Below are 16470 nucleotides of genomic sequence, written 5' to 3' on the forward strand. Positions count from 1 at the left end.
ACCCCAAACCACCCAAGCCTCTGAAATAACAGCTCAATGGGAAAAAATGTGCAGCTCAGAAATGACCACAGTCAGTTTTGCAACCTTCTCTCTTTTCAGAGGCAGCACATTTTCTGTAATTGGACAATATGCTTGTTCCTCTTCTTCACTGCCAGGCAAACATACAGTAAATGGTCAACTTGGACCGTGTAATCTTTTCCCCATAAAGCCGCCGACATCTGTTGCCCAGTTGTTGCGTGGCTGGAACATTAATGTAGCTTCTAATTTCACTCTTTGAGTTCAACATAAAAAAGTTTTTAATGAGTACATGTAATTCATACTTTCCAACTTCAGAAAGCCCTGAAAGAAAACCCTTGGCTTTTATGACTGACAGCTCTGAAATATTAGAGCATTTTTTAAAAAATCCATTTCCTCCCCATTCCTCTTAACATATCCATTTAAAGGCTTACTATCTTATCTTCCCAATCAAGATTTTTAAACATCTACTTGTATTTGTATTTTAATAGAGCTTGGTATAGGAAAAGGGTTGAATGCAGATTCAGGTCCTGCCACTTACTAAGTATATGACAGTGGGAAATTTAACCTCTCCATAAATTGTGGGGTTTGGATGACTTCTAAATTCCCTTCCAAAACCTATGGTCCATCTCAAAAATCTATGATCTGATTGGGTACCCATCCAATTAATTTTATTTCTCATTTATATACTAAAGTTTAAAAGAACTACTGATACAGTATATATCATGTTACTCTCATAGAGTAGATGGATAAATAAGACTGAAACTATGTTACCATCACATGGATTCAGGATTGGTCGCATGTCAAACTCAGACTAATTGTTAGTTATTCAATATCATTATGGCAGGAAACCTCCTGTGGAATATCACCAGAGTGCTGTGCTTGGCTATTTTGATCAATGGGGTAGATAAAGGTATAGAGGAAAAGACATAAAATAGGAGAGAGAGCTAACACTAGATGAGAGGCAAGCTTCAAAAGAATCTTGAATGATTAGGGAATCGGCTTACATTTAATAAGTTGAAATTCAGTAGGGGTAAATGAAAAGTTTTACACTTAAGTACAAAATATCAATTTCAAAAAAAAAAAGATGGGGAAAAGATAGGTAACTGTTTCTTTGAAAAAACTCTGGGGCTTTTCATAGAATTTGAGTACAATATGAGTCAGCAGGTTGATATGACAGCCAAAACCCCCTCAAATAATTTTCAGCTACATTAAGAGGGGAAGAGTTTTCAGGAATAGAGGGAGTCACTAGGGGTGAGCTCATAAATGTTTAACAACTGATTATGTGGCTCTCTTGAGCCTCATTTGAGGTGGGTCCAACATATCACCAGATGTGATCATTCCATTGTTCTCTGCTCATATTGGGTCTCCCCTGCAGCACCGTATTTCCATTCTAGGCACTACATTTTGATAGACAATATAAGCTAGAGATTGTGTATACAAGCAACATAGTGAAGAGCCTCACATAAGTTTCAGTTGAAGGCCATGGGGGTATTTATCCTGAAGAAGGAAAGATGCAGGAATAGGGATGGGACATAGCATTTGAAGGGTCAAGTGGAGGAGGAATTAATTAGTGCCAGATGCAATGAATGGAACTAGTAAAGAGGAAAATTGGGGTTTGATATCATGAAAAAATTCTGAACCATAAGAGCTGTCTAAAAATGGACTATGATGCCTTGAAGTATTATGGGATCCCCCCCTCCTCGGAGAGCTTTCAAAAGAGGCTTGTTGAGTATGTTATGGTGACAATTCTTTTCATTTATGGGTTGACTTAGATGACTTCTGAGGTCTCTAACTCTGAAATTCTATGAGCTCATTTTCTATAGTTAGATTATTAAATAAAAGTTGCATTATGTAAAAATCCCCACACTGACAGAATCACATTTGCCCATTTATAAAGAATTGAAAGTTGGCATTAATGAAACTACCCCTTAATTCATGGTAGGGGAATTGAGTTCTAAAACTTGGTCTTATTCTGCTATCAATTTATATCTAAGAAAGATGGAATCAGTAATGGGATATGTTTGTGTCAGTTGAAATTCACTTTTCCCATTTTGCCTCTCTGGGTATGGCCTCCAGCCTTTGGATCAGAAATTGATTCTATTTTGCTTGATGCTATTATAGATGGACCTTTTGTTCCAGAGTTTTACTTATATTAACTATAGGGTTTTGTTTTTTGAACTTTGATGTTGTTATTCTAGGAACATGACCAAAGAGACTCGAGCAAAACTTTTTGCTATCAATAATGTCCCATTAGCAGGTCTCCCTGTACATTAGTAATCAAACCCTTGAGTGATTTCAAAAGTTATACCCTTTCCCTTTGGGGACTTTCTCTATTTAAAGTTTGATGAAGTTTTCAGAGTGATTATAGAGGTCCCAGAATGAACTTTTAAAAAATGTGGCATGTTAATGGCCGTTGAATGTACTGCAGATGTTTGGCAAACACTCATATATTGCATTGCCAAGTATATTTCTGTCCAACCACAGGAGGGTAATGAGGTGAATTCCAAAGCATGAACAACTAAAAGGGTTAATATACAAACTGATTTTGCTTTTTTATGGGAGATTAAGGTGTCAGCTTCCCCCCTTCAGTCTCCAGCAAGATCAGGAAAAAAGGATATTGGCTGAACAACAAATTCAATTCAACCATCTTTTACTGAGCACCTATGTCGATTAAGTGCTTTTCCAATGCTTTTTAAAAAATCATTATTTATTTATCAATTCATTCATTCACATATTGATTTTTCATGCAGAGCATATTTCCATATTAGCCATGTTGTTTAAAAAAAGCAAGAAAAACAAAGTGGAAAAAATTGCTTCAATCTTCATTCAAAGTTTATTAGCTCTCTCTCTGGAGAGAGATGACATTTTTCATCAGAGCCCTTTGGAATTGATTTGCATTATTGTATTGAGCAGAGTAGATGACATCTTTTACAATTGATCATCCTACAATATTGCTGTTATTGTGTACAGTGTTCTCTTGGTTCTGTTCATTTCACTTAGCATGAGTTCATATAAGTCTTCTCAGGTTTTTCTGAAACTATCTTGCTCCTCATTTCTTATAGCACAATAGTATTCCATTACAATCATATATCACAACTTATTTAGCCATTCCCCAATTGATGGCCATCTCCTCAATTTCCAATTCTTTCCCACCACAGAAAGAGCGGATATACACATTTTTGTACATACAGATCCTTTTTATTTTTTCTTTGATGTCTTTGGGATACAGACCAAGTAATAATATTGCTGTATCAAAGAGTATGCAGTTTTCATGCTCTTTAGAGTTCCAAATTGTTCTCCAAACCAGTTCACAACTCCAATAATGCATCAGTATCTATATTTTTTCACTTTCTTTCCAATATTTGTCATTTTTCTATTGTCATGTTAGCCACTGTGATAAGTAAGAAGTGTCTTATCAGAGTTTTTTAAAATTTGCAATTTTTAAATCAATAATTTAGAGCCCAGCTTTTTAAACTGTGGTTCACAACTTAATATAGGATCTCATAATTGAATGTGGGGGTCATGAATTTTGATTAGCTATCAGTAAATATTTGATTTATATACTTATTTTATATACCCATATATCTGGGGTCATGTAAAAATTTCTTGGGCAAAAAGGGGGTACAAAAGTTTAAGAAGCCCTGATTTAGAGCATTTTTTTCATATGACTTTTGATAGCTTTGAATTCTTCTCCTGACAATTACCTGTTCATATGTTTTGACCATTTATCATCTGTGGGTTTCTAATGCTTTTATAATAAAGTGAAGCTGATCCTACCTTCTCAAAGTTTATGCCAAATGAGTGTAAAATCAGATAAGTGACTAAATGACAAACTACATGGATGTCTATTGGTCAAAGATCAGGTTAGCTAAGTGTGATGAGGCTCATCAGAGAGGGGTGGATTTTTCAGCCATAGAATTCTGAGGCCTATATTCTAAGGAATAGAAAGACTAGCAGCTGCATCAATGGAAGACATTGCCTTACAGATATGAAACTAGGGATCTTGGAATATTTAGCAAAGTTCTGTAACTAGTTCTGGGGAAGAAAAGGTGACTCAAATAATCTCTGAACAGCAAGTTATAAGAAAGACACTGAATCAAACCCTCAGTCCATCACGTCCTAGAGGACAATGGACCTTTTCTATTAAATAGAGAAGAATTCTAGTGTTTTTCATTGAAAATCAACAAACAGAGTGAGAGTGATACAGGGGGAAAGAGGGCTGAATTTGGAGGCAGAGGCTGTGAATTCCAATCACATTTCTGATACTTATTACCTATGACTGTGGGGCAACTCAGCTCCTTAATCTATAAAATGTCTCTTTCGACTCAAGATCCATGATCATCAGTTAAAAAGCTCTAGGACAAACCAGAGAGTAGGAAGGTACATATGTCTGGATTTCTTTCAATAAGAAAGAGGGAGAGAGGAACAGAATGTGACATGGGAAGAGGAGAAGAGAGGGAACATGGGGAAAAGGGATGATAGCCTTCAGAGCTGGAAGAGAACCTAATAAATCCAGACCAAATCTCTTATTTTATAGATGTAGCAAGATTCTGGACTTGCTCTCCCAATGCAATGCACTCTAATACAGGTCTTCAGAATTTGGCTGTTGACACCTCCCTCTCTGAGAATTAGGGTGCCCCAGAGAGACGGCTGCTGTTCTTTTCTAATGCTATCATTAGCTTCATTCCAGTGTGCTTTTCCCACTATCGGTCACTATCCAAGATTTCCTCATTATCATTGATACCAGTGATTAGTTCCACTAACAATTTAGACAGGTGATATCTCTTTAATATTGATAAACAATTTACATAAATTAACTTCTACAAAGGGATATTTGCTGAGAGAATATAGCAACATTAGAAATACAGCCATATCCTCAGAAGCAAACAATATTCTTTTCTAAATAACTTTGGTTCTTGAGGAAAGTAGGCTTTAAATGAAAACATTTATTTCACTAAGCTTATTTCTGAATGTGATGTTGCCAGGAAATGTAGTCTTTCCCTAAATTGTAGAACACAGCATATTAGTTGGCTTCAAGGGTCAATTCACTGCTAGGCTGGGTCAAGCAGGTGACTCCTTAGGACTGCATTGACATCTCACCCAGTTCTATAGCAGCTTCTGTCATCACGAGACCTCTAATAGCTCATCTCATCTTTGGAGACCTCACAAAACCCTGCACTAAGGAAAGAAGGCACAAAGAGGAGGAGGCAGCCCTGTCGCAGACATGTGTACTACTAGCCCTTTGGAGCTCAGAGAGGAATCCTTGAACCTTATGGCCAGCAGGAAGGGGGTGGAAATGAGTTTCTCTATTAGAGCCTTTTGTATGCACCCTCAGATCTGGCTGAGCAGCTAACAAAAAGGCTCTTCTTCATGTTATACAGTATAGTCACAAAACATCTGCAGATGCACTAAATTCCCATAGGATCCTTCCATCTCATGTCAGCATGCCCCAACAGAAATAGGTTCCCTAAACATTTTCATAGCATGGGAGAAGACAGAGTAAGAAATTGAGGGCTAAAGAGTTAAAGTTATCTGTCCAAAGTCTTGTAGGGAGTAAGTGGCAGAGCCAAGATTTGAGGGAGGAAGGAAAGAGAGAGGAAAGAGGGAAGAAGATAAAGAAAAAAGAAAGAAAAGAGGGAAGAAAAAAGAAAAGGAGGGGAAGAGAAGAAAAGGGGAGAGAGAAGGAAATAGGAAGAAAGAGAGAAAAAGAAATGAAGAGGGAAGAGAGTGAGAGAAGAGGGAGGGAAGGGAAACAAAGAGAAGAAAAAGAGGAAAGGGGAAAGAAAGAGGGAAGGAAGGGGAGGAAAGAAGAGAAGGAGAAGAGAAGAAGAAAGGGAAAGAAAGGAGAAGAGAGAAAAATCAAGAGGGAAGAAAAAGAGAGGGAGAAGAGAGAGGAAGCAAAGAGAGAAGGAAAGAAAGGAAAGAGAGAGGGAGGGAAGAGAGAGAAGGAGGAAGGAAAAAGAAAGAGGAAAGGAAAAAGAGAAAAGTCAAGTGGGAGAGAAAAAAAGAGAGAGGGGAGAGAGGGGAAGAGAAAAATCAATGGAAAAGGAGAGAGGAGGAGGAGGAAAAGAAGGAGGAGGAAGAGGGAGAGATGAAAGGATGAAAAGAATGACAAAGAAATAACAGAAAATGAAATCCAGGCCTAACTGATTCCAGTGTGGAGTGGAGATTTTGCCTTTCCATCCATCCATGAAGAAGCTCTGTCTTTGTTTTTTACTCCTCAGTTTCAAGGTAGCACTGGCTGTTTGCCATCTTTTCCTCCTGTGGAGCCCAACCTTGAACCTCCCTTTGTCTGGGGAGCAGCCGTGCTCCTGCCACATTTGTGACTCTGTGGGTTTCCTTGGGAAGGACGCTGTATCTCAGAAGGAGCATAAATAATGGAGGGGTTGCTATGCAGCTCGCTGCGAATGAAAACTAAAGTAAATAGCCACATATAACATGCAAAACCAGACAGAGGATGAATTACTCCCCTGCCCAACCAGCAAGAAACGCGGGAAGCCTCATCCTTGAAACAGTGTCCATTTTTCAGCTGAATACAGGTTTTATGCATTTGTGCCATGAACATTATTTGGTCAGCTGCTGGGTATTCCTGGGATTCTGAGGGATACGAGAAGTACAAGCAGCCCCTCGATTTTGGACAGTTTGCATTTTACAGCTAAACTCAGGTTCCCCTTCCTTCCCTTCTCAAGTCTCTTTGCCCATTCCTTCTGTGGCAGGATCCTTTGTGGGCAGTGCCTCAAGGAGGCAGTAAAAGGAAGAGTAAGAAGGAAGGAATTCCTGCTACTTGATGGCATTTCAAAAGCCGAAAGGATAATGAAAAAATTCAGCCTCTGACTTGTTGTGCAGTCCCATCCAACTTTTCATGACCCCATTTGGGGTTTTCCTGGCAAAGATACTGGAGTAGTTTGCCATTTCCTTTTCCAGATCCTTTTAATATTGAGGAAACCGAGGCAAACAGGATTAAATGACATGCTTGGAACCACATAGTAAGTACCTCTGGTCAAATTTGAACTCAGATCTTTTTGACTCCAGGCTCTGCACTCTGTCCATTGAACCAGCCCTCCCCACCATGTCTATCCCCAAACAAATGAAAGCAACCATCAAACTGTTCTTTCCTTCCCTGTCCAACTATCTCACTTTAACTCCCATTTCCCAGAATATCCTTTTATAACTCCTATTCCCCCTTAAAATATCATATTTTATTTGAGGGGAGATCAAAGAAAAAAAATGATGAAGAGGATCATGATTCTTTTAAAATAAAAATAGCAATTTCAATAGCCCAAACAATTTTGCTTAAGATAGCAGTGTCAGATCTTTATCTCTCTAAGTTCTCATGATTTAAGTCCTGAGCAAAGACTTCAGTTATGTATGTCTTGTAATGGACATTTTGTATATGGACACATATGAATGGCCAATACCTGTTTGTTATGAAGTGATTTATAGAAAGGAAAAGTACAATTCAACTTCTTGAACAACGTATTTTTATGCTATAATTCATTCAAATCATCTCTATGAATCCTTGTAAACATTCTTAGAGGCAGCGAAATTGTTATTTAATAATTTATTTAGTGTTCATTCTAACTGTGTTTTAGATTAAATTTGTATGCCTGTGTGTATACTTATTCTCTCTCTTTCTTCCTTTTTCTTTCTTTTTTCTTTCTTTACTTCCTTTTTTCTCTCTCCCTACATAGATTTTATATGCACATGTAATGTGTATTACATATGTATGTATGCATAATCTTGTTTGATCATAACTCTAGAAAGTTGAATATAATTATCCCCATTTTACAGATGAGGAAACTGAGTCACAGAGCCTTTTAATGAGTCATCATATCACACAAATAGGCCAGTGCAATGGCCTCCCCGCATAGCTCCCAGATCCCCATTTCTCCTTCCTCCAATCCATCCTGAAAACTTCCAAAGGAAGAGTGATCTTCCTTTTGCATTTCTCTGAGAGAAGCACAGCCTTGAGGGATGACATCCATCTCTTGCTGGTAAAGAGATGCTCTCTAACTGCTGCCTTTGTAAGACTTGAGGATTGTTGTGTCCAAACACTGTGTATGTGGAGTTGCTGTGGTGTTTGCAGTTGGTAGTGGTAGTGATGGTGGTACTGGTGTTTTGCTTTTATTTTGCTCTGGTTCTGATAATTCAAAAACACAGGACTTCTCACTTTATAAACTCATACCAGGAATGTCATCTTTACATTCATGCCTTTAGAGTTACCTCGGGGCAGAGAGAGATTAAATGACTTCCTCAAAATCACAGAGAAAATATTGTACTTGTGTTGTAGTTCCAATCAAGGGCACGATTTGAATCCAGACCCAAGTCTAGTTCTCTGTCCTGTGACATATTTTCTTTTTAATATGTGTTGTATATGCATAATATACATAGCATTTTCATTTATATATAATCCTAGAGGAAATGGACAGAAAATAAGGACCATTTTCTTTGGAGGAATTCTGATTCTGATTTGATTCCAACTGGCTACATTCCCAGATTGATTAATGTAGCTTTTTTTTTCCTTCTCTGAGACACAACTAATAGATCCAAAGACAACCAAATTCCAGGGTTGAAGGTAAACACTAATACTACCACTATAACTGCTGCATGAGATAATATGCACGTGGTAGGAGCTATATTCTAAGGCCCCTCCTCACCCAGGAAGCTAGGTATAAAAATGTCCTTCGGACATCCAGAATGACCAACAAAAGGCTCGGGTAAACTGAGTGTCCTGCACTTATTTATCAGGATCTCTTACAAGTGCCACCAGGATGGAAAGGCCTTGAGTAAAAACTGGTCTGCTTCCCCAAGAGCAGCCCAGCTAAGCCCAGCAAAGCTCCTTTGTGGAAGGATGGCTCCCTGAGTGATAAATGATCCAACTTGGCAGCCTAAGAAATAGGTAAAAACTTACATCTGCCCTCAGCCTGTGAGGTGCCATCTAATTTCTGCAGTGAAAGTACCAGAGTGGAGAAAAAGCCTGAGAAGGTATAAAGAATCATATAATTTTGGGACATTCTGGACACCATGGTGCTCAAAGCACACTCTCTAATGGGAGAATCTCATCCTTTATTGCAACAAATGAAGACATGAAGTTTCAGTTCAGTGGAAAGGTGGCAAGACTTGGATTCCCTATGTCTCCATCTACTATGTTATAATAGCCTGGGTTATTTCACTTTTTAGAGCCCATGAGCATAATTAGACAAATCACCAGAGGGCTATTCAGGAAAGAGAAGAAGATCGGGAGTTCAAATCCCACCTCTGAGACTTCCGTGTGCCTGGATAATTTTGGACAAGTCACTTAACATGGCTCGGCCTTATTTTTCCTATCTGTAAGAGGAGAGAGACTATATGATCTCTGATTTTTAAAGTTCTGCCTTAGATTCTTAATATCTGAGTTCAGCCTCAGTGTTCTCATCTGTAAAATGGGAGTCTTAGTGCCTACTTCCTCACCCGGGTATAGTGAAGATCCAATGAGATAACGCATGTAAAGTGATTTGCAAATCTTTCAAGAATTATGTACCTATTGGCAATTTATCATCTTGTGGACCCTGAAGAAAATGGCAGCTGGTACCACTCATAATGGAGAATAAAGAATTTAACAAGATCTTCCAGTATAAGTTAACAGACATCTTTATATTGGGTTATTCACTGTAAAAGTAGGCACAGTCAAAATTGTTAGGGATCAAGAGATGCAAGAGGCCACAGCAGTTATGTACCTCTGAGAAGCTTTCTACCTACTCAACACAAATACTTTCCTCTTCAACCACAGCACAAAAAAAGAGAAGTTATTAGAAGTGGCGAGCACCAAAAAAGCATCGTAAAAGATGGAAATGATTATATTAATGGACGGGAAACTCCTGATTCCGGAGGTAACAGCACAGAATTTGCTGTCTATATGGAGTCAGATCCTCTGGCAGTTAGAGCAAAAGTAAGTGAAAATATCAAATTAGTAGGTAGCACCACAGTGCACAGAATGCTGGCCTGGAGTCAGGAAGATCCATTTTCTTGAGTTTAAGTCCAGTCTCAGACATATACTTGCTATATTAACCAAGGCAAGTCACGTAAGCCTGCCTGCCTCAGTTTCCTCATCCATAAAATGAGCTGGAGAAGGAAATAGCAAACCTCTCCAGTGTCTTTGCCCAAGAAAATCTTAAATCGTTCACAAAGAACAGACATGACCAAAAACAATTAAAGAACGACAGAGATAAGGTGATATCACATATGACCACAGCAACTCTTGAATTTCCAATTCAAAAAAAAAAGTTGTCAATATTTAAAAAGTTATAGAAGTAAAAGATCCTAAATCTCATACACCGCCCCCCGTTTTTTGTTTTTGCTTTTTTGCTGAGGCAATTGGAGTTAAGTGACTTGCCCAGAGTCACACAGCTAGGAAGTGTTCAGTGTCTGAGGCCAGATTTGAACCCAGGTCCTCCTGACTTCAGGGCTGGTGCTCTATCTACTGTACCACCTAGCTGCCCCAATCTTTCCCTTTTTAAGAAAAATTGAAAATTTTTGTGTTGTAAAAAAAAAAAAATACCATAATAAAAAGAATGGAAAAACTAGACCCATTTTCAATCTTTTTGCCAACTGAATGAGCCAGGCGGCCAGGGACAAGGATGCTTAGAGTAATCCTTGAATCAGCCCATTGATTTCTACCAGTTTATTACCCCATCAAACTAAACATTAATAAGCACTTATTGTCTACCTAGCATTGGCTAAACTCTGGGGATGAAAAGTCAAAGCGAGAAGTAATTGAGGAAGAGTAGGGAAGGATGAAGATGCCTCCTGCTATTTCTTACATGCCCCTTTCCCTTGGAAGCTTGCCCACAAGCGTGGACTGAGATGGTACCTTTGCCTAGGGGAAATCAGGTGATACTGAGAGCATCGGGGGTGAGGAATTGCTCCCTGTTGCCCGAAGGATAAAGTAAAATCCAGTTTGGCATTAAAATCCCTTCCTGATCTGCATCCAGCCTGGCTTTCTAGACTACATCATGCCCTTTTGTGGCCTCTGTGTCAGGTTTCTGAATTCTGGGCACCAGGTCGACACGATAGCTCCCCTCTCTGTACTTTTGCCTCGGTTGCTTGTCATTCTTGGAATGTGCCCAGACTTCTTGGAATCCTGGATTGATTTAAGGCTTGTCTCAGGCACAAGCTCGTAGGGGAAGCCTTTTCTGAACCCCCCAGCTATCGGCCTTCTCTTCCTCTTCCTCAAATCATGATGCTGACATTTATCTATCTCAGTCCTGGAGACTCACCCACTCCACCAAATAGAACATAAGCTTTAGGGGGCAGAAACTGGTTTGGTTTTGTCTTTATATCCCCAAAGCACTCCACAGTGCCCTGCACCTAATAGGTGCTTCATAAATGCTTGTTGAATTGCAAGACAATAATGATTTACAGATCTCTGCCAGGATGTAAGTGTCCTATACCCAGCTGCACCATCTTCCCACTCCACCATAGACTTGGCTCTCGGTGCCCACTCCACCCTATTCCTCCGTCAGCTCCAGCGTGAGCGTCGGATGTTGTCGCCATGCTTTGGTATGATCTCTGCCCCAGAGAACATGCCCTGAGCCAGAAAACTGGCCTTATACACATACCCCCAGAGAAAAGGGGCTTTGTCAAGGTACGGAGATCTAGGGGGGAATTTCAAAAGGCCCCAGTAGTCTTTGATAAGCTTAATGAATATTTCAAACTGAGAGGGGAAAAACGTCCAACAGGTGGAGTAAGGGATGGAAGTCTGCCAAGAGGTTGGATCTCAGCCACCAGCAGCTGTGAGCTGGGTAAGTCCCACTGCTTTCTGACAGACACATTGTAGGATATTCTCTCTCAAGGGAACTTCATTAGTCTAACTACTGCCCCTCCTAGTCAGGGATATCGGGGGGGGGGGGTTCCACTGCTACTGATGGCCAGAGCCAAACTGTACATACAGCCCCCTTGGGACTTCCCAAATCCCTCCTTCCTCCCGATTCCCAGGCAACCTCTGTGCCCTGTGGATGGCTACTGGGAGACTGGACTCTCTCCTCGGTATTCACCCATGGATACTGGAGTGGTTGAAAATGCCTCTCTTTGCTTTGGTAAAATGCAATTTGGTGAATGTAGATTGAGTCAGCTAAGTGTAGTGTACATAGGGCACTGAAGTGGTGTAGTGGGTAGAGTGCCAAGGCTGGGGTCAGGAAGAGTCATCTTCCTAAGTTCAAACCTGATCTCAGACATTTACTGGCCAGGTGGCCCTGGCCACATCCCTTAACTCTGTTTGCCTCGGTTTCTCATTTTTAAAAAATAAGCTGGAGAATGAAACGGCAAACCACTTCAGCATCATGGGCAAGAAAAAACCCATAGAGTCATAAAGAGTGAAAAACTAAACTGGAAAACACTGATTGAAAACTCAACGAATAACATCCTAAACTTCCTTCCACTTTTCTTGCCTCTTAGATCTGGAACCTAAAAACCCACTTCAAATATATCAGTTGAATCCAATCACTAATGCTTATCATTTATGTGATTTTGGGTGTTACCTGATTGCCTTTTGCCTCAGTTTCCTCATCTGCAAAATGAGGAAGTTGGACTTCTCTGGTCTCTTCCAGTTCTAGACATGGTTCTTGTGATTGCCACAAGCTTTCAAGGCTTCACGAGGGCAATGTCTTAACCTTCCTTTTATCCCCCAGAAACCCTGGCCCAGCTCCCTGCACGAGGGAGATAGTCAATAACCATCTGTGGAATGACTCACTTCTATGTTCATCATGAATAATCTCATTTATACGCACCAAGAATGAAAGTTCTGTCCTTGGCTATAATTTGAGCTTTAAAATCACAGAAGGGACACAGAAGGAAAAAAACCCACTTCATATTAATCAGTGCCGTAAGTTCAAGCCACCCAAGAAAAGTAAGGAAAATGCAAGCTCTTTTCTGCTGGCTGGTACAAAAGTGCATCATCATTGTTTTTTAAGCAGAGATCCAATTATGGCAATTTTCCCATTGAAAATAACTTTCTGGATGATGTAAATGTGGAAAAAATGTCAATCTGTTGCATGAAGTGTTTGTTTGAAAAATCTTTTAGATTTTAACTAAAAAGTATGCTGGTCTCTGTGCAAATATCTCATTCTTTCTCCTAAATATGTATGTATATGTGCATAGATAGTATTATTGTTGTTATTGTTATCTCTAGAAAGATATATGTCAAAATATATAATCTATAGATGCACATGTTCCTAGACATGATAAAAATAACTACAACTAGCATTTGTATCACACAAAATACTTTATAAATACTGTCTTATTTTATCCTCCCAACAACCTTGCTATGTAGGTGCTATAATTATCCTCATTAAACAGATTAGGAAATTGAGGTCAAGATTAAGTAATAATAACAAGAAAAATAGATAACATTTAAGTAGTATTTACTATGTGCCATGAATCATATGAAACACTTTACAATTTTTGTCTCATTTGATCCTCACTACAACCCTAAGAAGTAGGTATGACTATTATTCCCATTTTACAGATAAGGCAAATAGAGATAAAGTGACCTGCCCAGGATCATACTACTAGTAAGTGACTGAGACCACAGCTGAACTCAGGTTCTTGGTTCTGGTCCAGTGATCTATCTACTGTGTCACTTAGTCCTACCTCTGGTAATAGACAAAGGGAAGCCCGGAATTTCTTGAGTAGTGTATGTGTTTGTGATGTGTGGGGAAGTACATAGATGTGTACTTTAGAAAAATTCCTTTAGACAACTGTATGAAGGATGGATTGGAATAAGAGCCTTGCCTTAGGATACCTTAATGAGGCAAGGATATATTATAGGGCTGATTTATTGACATAGTCCAGGTAAGAAGTGAGGAGAACCTGTCCAAGTGCAGAGGGACCTGACAACAGACTGAAACCACGGGATGAGCGTAAGTGAAGAGTTAAGGATGACCGAGATTTGGACCTCAGATGATGAGAAGAGTTGGGATGTTCCAGTAATAGCAAAGTTGGGGAAACGAGAAGATTTGGAAAGTTCTGTTTCGGATATGTTGCGTCTGATGTGCTTGGGGAATATTCAATTAGAAATGTCCAAAAGGTCATTGGTGATCTCCGGACTGGAGCAATGCAAAGAAGTTAGGGCTGGATAGACAGATCTGGGCGTTATCTATGTAGAGATGGCGTGGGAGATGGAGAGATGTTCTAGAATGAAAATAGAAGAGGCCATGGCAAAGACTCTTGGGTGACATCCTTAGTTAGTGGATAGGAGCTGAAGGAAGATCCAGCAAAGCAGACTGAGATGGTGCTGTCGGATAGGATAATTAGGAGAGAACAATGTTAGGAAAATCTAGAGAAGAGAGAAAATCTAGGAGAAGCTAATGGACAGTATCAGAGGCTGCAGAGAGAGTGAAAAAGATGAGGACCAAGGAAAAGCCATTCAACTTGGCAGTGAAAAAGATCTTTGATAACTCTAGTGAGACTAGTCTATTTTGAGTGATAGGACTGGAAGCCAAATGGCAAAGATGCAGAAGTGAGTAAGGGAGAGGAAAGATGGCTTCTTCAAAGACCTTAGGCAGAAGGGGAGGAGAATTTAGGTTGATGATGAGAATGGTTGTATCTAGTAAGAAGTTGTTTAAGGAAGGAAGAGATATAGATGTGACTGAAAACACAGGAAAGCAATAAGTAGACGGAATGATTGAAGATTAGAGTAGGGATGATAGTAGAGACAATCTGCTGGAGAAGATGGGAGGGGATGTCCGTAGATATGTTTTTTTCTGTAATAATGAAAAGTGGCAAACAATCTAAAATTCTGAAAATTGGGCAAATGCCTAAGTGGATTTCAAACAATTACTGCGATGTAGTATTATATTGCTTTTAAGATTGTCAGTCATAAATATAAAAAACATTTAAAATAATATAAAGAAAAAAAAGAGCTATGTCAACTATAACAAAATTTTAAAAACAGTTCCATGTATGTATATATTCAGTCAGAGCTTGAAATAAGATTTAAAGGACAACATTTTTGCTTAAACATAAACTATTTACATAAAGTAGCTTTTTTATAAATTTAAGTGAATTCATAATAAAATTATTTATTTAACAAAGGCTTACAGATACTTGACTCTAAGAGAATGAGCTAAAAATTCTAGCAAGGCTACAAATGATGCAATGGCCACATACATGGGATGTAAAATCTTTTCATTCATAGAGATGTGTACATACAGATAGCAATCATCATCAACTTCTGGACTGGTCAGCTATTGATGTTCCCAAAGGAAGTTAGTCCTTAACAAGTGTGACTATCACCTCCAGACAGTTGAGTCTCTATGGGTGCTGGCCAAAGTGAGTTATTCCCATTAACATTTATGAAAAAGACCCAAAGACCAGATGGGAAAACAAACCCAGAATGTGGAGGTTGTTAGTGGGGGAACAAATGAGCTCACTTCCCAGGGCTTAAGGATCACACCGAGGTGATTTACCTTGCACAGAACTGCTTTTCAACACCAACCTAGTGAAAAAGGCCAGAGAGAATATGCATTGGTACAGGGGTAGAAAAAGGCCATGGGCAATTTAATTGTTCATTTAAAAGGTATTGGACATGATTCTATACTGTATTTTTCATCTGGGCCCCAGAATTCTCATTGCAGCCAAGGGCAAACGTGGAGAGCTTAAAGTTCGACATAATCAGACCTAGAATCAGGAATATTAGGTAGCGATAGCTTTTCAAGGCACCTGCTTACTTTTTTTTCCCAAAATAGTTAATCATGATTATTATATTTTAAATACCTGCTGCCTTCCAGCAGACGGAACTAAGCGTAAATGTGTTAAGAGACATCCAGGTCCTAAACGCCTAATAAGCTACTCAATAAAGTGCTTCCTTTTTTCTAGCAAAGCCAGTGGGGGGTTATTGAAACTACACAAAATTGTTGAGCTTATGAGATATACACAAAACTAAATTCCCATTCATTGTAGTCTCTGGCTAACTCTCCTCACTCTGATGTGCCAGTGCCTTTTGCCTTAAACTGTAGATTTGTATGGAGGAGTAGTTTGACATAATACCTTTGTATTTGGTATCAGAGGACCCAGGTTTAAATTCCAGTCTGGCCACTTGCTACCAATTAACCTTGAGCAAGATATTTAATTTCTCTGGGTCTCAATTTCCTTAAGATTATGTTATACTCCCAATGTACCAAAAACTCAGTCTTATGGGTCATGGAGGGGAGTATGACTGTGAGGTTCTCATAGAGCAAACATAAGAGCAAAACCAATTTCAGTTTAATGATTAATTGTCTTGTCTTTAATCTTTAAATATTGTAAAGTTGGCAGTGGTACCATAGGAAGGTTGGGGTAGTTGAATCAAAAACCCTTTCCGACTCTAACCATTGCATCAATGCAGAACTAAGTGAAATTTCCAATCTTTAATTCAATTATATTAAACTCAATACTGCTCCTTAGTATTTACTATGTAAGATCCTGGGAATGCAAAAG

This window comes from Antechinus flavipes, chromosome 5 (genome assembly GCF_016432865.1).
Source record: "Antechinus flavipes isolate AdamAnt ecotype Samford, QLD, Australia chromosome 5, AdamAnt_v2, whole genome shotgun sequence".
Lineage (NCBI taxonomy): Eukaryota > Metazoa > Chordata > Mammalia > Dasyuromorphia > Dasyuridae > Antechinus > Antechinus flavipes.